This window comes from Macaca fascicularis, chromosome X (genome assembly GCF_037993035.2).
Source record: "Macaca fascicularis isolate 582-1 chromosome X, T2T-MFA8v1.1".
NCBI lineage: Eukaryota > Metazoa > Chordata > Mammalia > Primates > Cercopithecidae > Macaca > Macaca fascicularis.
The window spans coordinates 97,015,654-97,021,653 of NC_088395.1; positions in this window are offsets into that span (position 1 = coordinate 97,015,654).

The following is a 6,000-nucleotide window of genomic DNA, read 5'->3' on the forward strand; positions in this document are numbered from 1 at the left end:
CTCTTTGAGAATATATTTTACTATGTACATACTGAGTATTGAAAAGACAAATTCTAGAGGTTAGCAAAATACTAATGTGTCAACACCAGTTTTTTTTTTTTTTTTTTTTTTGTGCAAGGTTTTATTTTTCATCATTGTTCTTTTATGTTGTAAAATATGTATTGAAATATTTGTCATAAAATGTCTTGCTGCTGAATGTAAGAAAGCCTAACAGGCTTTATTTTTTCAAAATTAATAAATATTCACATTTTATTTTAAATCACAATGGTTCTCATGAAACTAAAATTATATTATTCCAGAAGTAATCAGAACCTTTTAGAAGTAATTGGAGTCTTTTTGGAAATACACTTTATAAATCCTATTAAATGGTCGTTTTTTCATGTGGTTCTTTCTTTTACCATAGTAAATTTGTTATTTAATTATCTTTATTCTTTAAAGGAATTATCCAAATATGTCCATGCTTTATTAAATAATAAGTACTGGGGCATTATAGTAAATTATTAGAAAGTATAAACGATAAAATGTGTGCTATTTTGAGCATGTTTAGACTTCACAACTATATCTATACATAAAATATCATAATAAAAAGCAATTATTGAAAAATATAAAATCACACATGAGATTATTCAGATATTTCAAAGAAGCTTGGAAATTGCTTCCACTTCAGTATACATCATCAAGGCATGTTTTAGACACCTGCAAATACTTCTTTAGCTTTGGGATTTAGTATTGCAAAAGAAAAAAAAAAAGTCTGAAAATTAAATGTTTATAAGGTCTGATAGGACATTTTGTTTGTTTTCATAGATGAAACATTTTAGCAAAAATATATTCTTAAGTATAAGACATGTATTAGGGTTCTCTGAGGATATACATACATATGTGTGTGTGTGTGTGTATGTATGCGTGTGTATATATATATACACATATATATATCAACTGTTGGTTTTATAGGCTCTCTATCTATCACTATATCAGAACGTATATGTGCATCCAGAGAATTATTATGAAGAACTGGCTCATGAGACTGTGGAGAATCAGTCACATAATCTGCTAAATACAAATTGGAATCCAAAGAAGGCCAATGGAATAATTCAGTCCTAGACTAAAAGCCTGAGAACCAGTGGAGCCAAGGGTATAATTTCCAGTCTGAGAAAAGAAAATGAGATGAAATGTTTCGGTAATTGCAGCAGGAAAAAAAAAAAAAAAAGACTGAGTTACTTTTTCCTGCCCCTTTTGTTCTATGTAGGCCCTCAAGAGATTGGAAGATGCCCACTCACGTTGGGGATCCACAATCTACTGATCCGCCTGTGCATATGCTAATCTCAACTGGAAATACCCTCACAGACACACTCAGAAATCACGTTTAATCTGGGCACCCCATGGCCATTCATGATGACACATAAAATGAACCATCCTAATTACACTCCTTGTCCATTCGACACCCATATGCACCTTAAACGATACTTCATCTTCAAGTAAAGATTATAACAAGATAATAACACTGCTTAACATGATACAAGTACCATGCAAAAAAACAAAAACATACTTACTTCTTCCCAAAAGGGGAGGCAAATTCTTTGGTCGATGTTTACTCTTCTCCTTGACATCATGTAACCTAAATACTATGATGTAACATGATGTAAAATCAACAGTACTAAAATGAAATTTGTATGAGTTAAAATCAATACATTTTATGTTACATCATAAGGGAATAAGAAAGTAAAAAAAAAAAAAAAGATTTTACACACACACACACACCCACGAATATATGAATGTACTCATAGGAAATAAAGGAAAAATTGCTTATGACAATTATAATTCTCCTTTCTGTAACTGATCACATGGTCGTAGCTATTATTTATAACCATCTTCTTCCACTACCTATTTTCTATTCTCTTCGACTTCAGCAAACACCTCAACTGAAGTTTGGGTGTTCAATGAAGTACCCAAAGTTCATTGTTGAAGGGTCTGGGCCATTAGTAGTCCTGCTTAGATGGATTGTTGCAGATTTCTATTTAGATTGCTATAGTTGTCTATGCGAGTTAATCACAAGTCATGGGGATATTAAGAGATGCCATAAGAGATCTCCTGTATTCTAGACATACTCTTCCTTATCTCCATTATGGAGTAGCAGTCCAATATCTCCCTTGGTAATCAGGATCAATCATCTCAGCCAACATTGTAACTTCCATCTTTGTTGATTCGGAGATGTGAAGAGCCCTAAGAGGCCAGGTGGAAGCCTTAATTTCAAGTTCAATGAAATCATTGTTACATCTCCTGGTGGAAGCATTCCTCCCTCAGGAATTAAGACCTCTAGGCAAGCAGAGCATAATGTCACAGAAACAGGAAGCAAAATCTTGCTGGTTGGTCACTATGGATGCTAGTGAATAGTGTCACTCCATTTCTGCCACTTGATTCTTGGACCCATGAATCCTGGGTATGAGAAAAACAGCACCATATATTGGACACTGATTCAGAGCACAGCCTTCTGGAAAACCTTTCCCCAGTCTTGCACGGTGTTTACATTTAGCTGTCGTTGTAACTGAGTCTTCAAAAGGCTATTCTACCATTCTACCAAGCCAGCTACTTCAAGATGGTGGGCATCACGGTAAGGCCAATGAACTTCGTGGTCATGGACCTATCTATTGTCACATTTATTTTGTTGTAAACTGAGTTTCTTGATCTAAAGCAACAGTGTGTAGAGTGTCATGACAGTGACTGAGACATTTTGTAAGTCCCCAAATGGTAGTTTTGGCAAAAGAACTGCATGCAGAGAAGGCACATTAATTTCCAGAGTAAGTGTTTATTCCACGAAGAATAAAATGCAGCTCCTTTCTTGATGGAAGTGGTCAAATGTAATCAACTTGCCAACAGGTAGTTGGCTGATTACCCTGGGTAAAGGTACCATCTTGGGGACTCAGTTCTTTTTGATGGCAGACTGGGCCCTCAGTGGTGGTCATAGCCAAGTTGCCCTTGGTAAGTTAAAGGCCACGTTGCTAAGCAAGTCTCCATTTTTGCTGCCATGGCCACTTTGTGAGCCACTGAGCAACGATAGTGGGGCAGGGGAAAGAGGCTGACTAGTATCCAGAAAATGGGTATTCTATCCACTATACCACTAAAATTATTTGCTGAAGTCACTTGTTAGTGAGTAATCACATAAGACACAAAAACCTTCATATTTTTTGCCCATTCAGAAAGGTCTAACCACAAACCTCTTCCTCAAATATCTGTCATCAATTTTACAATTATGTTCCTTCCAAGTCCCTGGCCAACTAGCCAAACTACTGGTCACAGCCCATGAATCTGTATGTAATTGCACCTCTGGCCATTTCTTCTTCCAAGCCCAGTGAACAACTGGGTGCACAGCTCCAGGTTATGCCCACTGAGAAAATTTCCCTTTGCCACTGTGCTTCAGGAATATACCAGAGGAGGGCAGTAGATCTGCAGCTGTCCACTTTTGAATGATGCCTGCATATTATGCAGATGTAAACGGGGTTTAAGTTTTCTCTTCCTTTGTCAACAGATCATACGTTATTCACCTTGAGGTCATATGTAAAGGGTAAACGAGAGAAAGTAGTATAGTAGGAATAAGGACAAGAGACTCACTACTTCATGTAACTTACTTATGTCTCAGGATCTTCTCAGGCCAAGTAATTCATACATCACTTCTGTTTGATGATGTAGTGTTGCTGTGCATGCTCAATTTTATGAGTTTTTGAGTTAGATAACACCCAGTTTATGATGGGCAGCGTAGGTTACATGGTAACTTGGTGGAGATGGTTAAGTATTCAGTCTCTACTAGAGCCCAGTAACAGGCCAAGAACTGTTTCCCAAAAGGAGAGTAGTCATCTTCAGAGAATGACAGGATCTTGCTCCAAAATTTTAAAGACCCCCACTGCACCTATGAGGAGGTAGCCAAGGGCTTCACATAGTATTCCTATCTGTTAAATCATATGGTGCAAGTGGAAGAGCAGCTTGCACTTAGTACTGAACTTCTTACAGAGCCATCTCTTATTCTAAGTCCTGCTCCAAATCAACAGCTTTTCTAGTCACTTGGTAAATGGGCTGAAACTACACACTCAAATGAGGAATATGTGGCCTTCAAAATCCAAAAAGGTCCATTAGGAGTTGTACCTATTTCTTGGTTGTTGGAAGGGTCAGATACAGCAACTAATCCTTCACTTTAGAAGGAATATCTCAAGAGGCCCCACTCATACCACTGTACCCCCAGAAATTTGACTGAGGTAGAAAGCCCATGGAATTTAGTGAGATTTATTTCCTGTCCTCCCTGACATACAGATGTCTTCTCAATAAGTCCAGAGTAGGCAGTACCTCTTCCTCACTAAATCCATTCAGCACGATATCATCAATGTAATAGACCATTGTGCTATATTGTGGAAGCTAAAGGTGATCAAGATCCCTGTTAACTAAATTCTGACAGAGGGCTAGGGAGTTGATATAACCCTGAGGTATGACAGTGAAGGTGTACTTGTGGCCTTGCCAGCTGAAAGCAAGCTTCTTCTGGTCAGCCATAGGGGCAGGTTTGGAGAAAAGTCATTTACCAGATCAATGGCTGCATACTAGGTATCCAGGGATGGCTTAATTTGCTGAAACAATGAAAACACAGCCAGCCTGAGGGCTAAGGAAGATGAAATGAGATGATCTAGCTCAAACAGTGAGGCAGAAAAAAACAGCCTAATTTATCATTCCTTGTTTTGTTATATTTAAGGCCTCAGTAGATCAGATAATGTCCACCCACTATGGAGAGGCCAATCTACTTTATTGAATCCAATAAATGAAATGCTAGTCTCACTCAGAATTACCCTGGTAGACAGGCCTAGAAATAATGTTTAATCTGGATACTTCATGACCAGTCAGGTTGAGACATACAATTAACCATTACAAGACATAATTGTAAATTCAGAGTGACTTAAACTCATATTATAAACAAGAAGTTAGATTTGACTTCCCAAAAAAGAAGAGTAATAAGATGGCAAATATTTGGGTCATCACAATGTAAGTGGCCTTATTAAAACCCTTGAAATGCAAGATTATATAGTAATATATTAAATTGTTTATATTTTCTTATTATGTTTATTTAATAAACACTTTAGTAACACTTATGTCAAACACAGTGGTATCGTAAAAACATTCATTTGATTCTTATTTCCATTTTGTAAATTAGTTACTATTATTACTCACATTTTACAGATAACTCTTTAAGTAACTCATCCAAAGTAACACATATAAAGAGTGACAGAGGCCGGGCGCGGTGGCTCACGCCTGTAATCCCAGCACTTTGGGAGGCCGAGGTGGGCGGATCACGAGGTCAGGAGGTCGAGACCATCCTGGCTAACACGGTGAAACCCCGTCTCTACTAAAAATGCAAAAAATTAGCCGGGCGAGGCGGCGGGCGCCTGTAGACCCAGCTACTCGGGAGGCTGAGGCAGGAGAATGGCGTAAACCCGGGAGGCGGAGCTTGCAGTGAGCCGAGATCGCGCCATTGCACTCCAGCCTGGGCGACTAAGCGAGACTCTGTCTCAAAAAAAAAAAAAAAAAAAAGAGTGACAGAGCCCAAGCAGGCAGAGTCTGGAATGATTAAGATGTTTCTCGTTTTTCTTTGTTGGTAACCAGGTAACAAGTTGGAAATTATCTTTAGTTTGAGAACATAACACCTGTTTCAATTTTCTTCAATGCTAGAGAAAAAAGAAAAAAAAATGTGACAGGATTTAGCAAATTAAAGTAAGTATGATTCTTAATTCCATTCTTTCTCCAAATGGTGAATTAACATGAGCTGGTGTCTCAATCCCTCAAGAAGCACCTGGAAGAAATAAATGAAACATCTTTAAACATTTTTTAGGAAAGTAAATATCAACTGTGTGAAACATCCTAGGGAAATAAAAGTCATTTTGAATTGATGGGAATGTGTGTTTTTATATATACATGGAGAATGCAGAGCTGAATATGTTTTTTAGAATAGTTGAATTTTGCTCCTTAGTA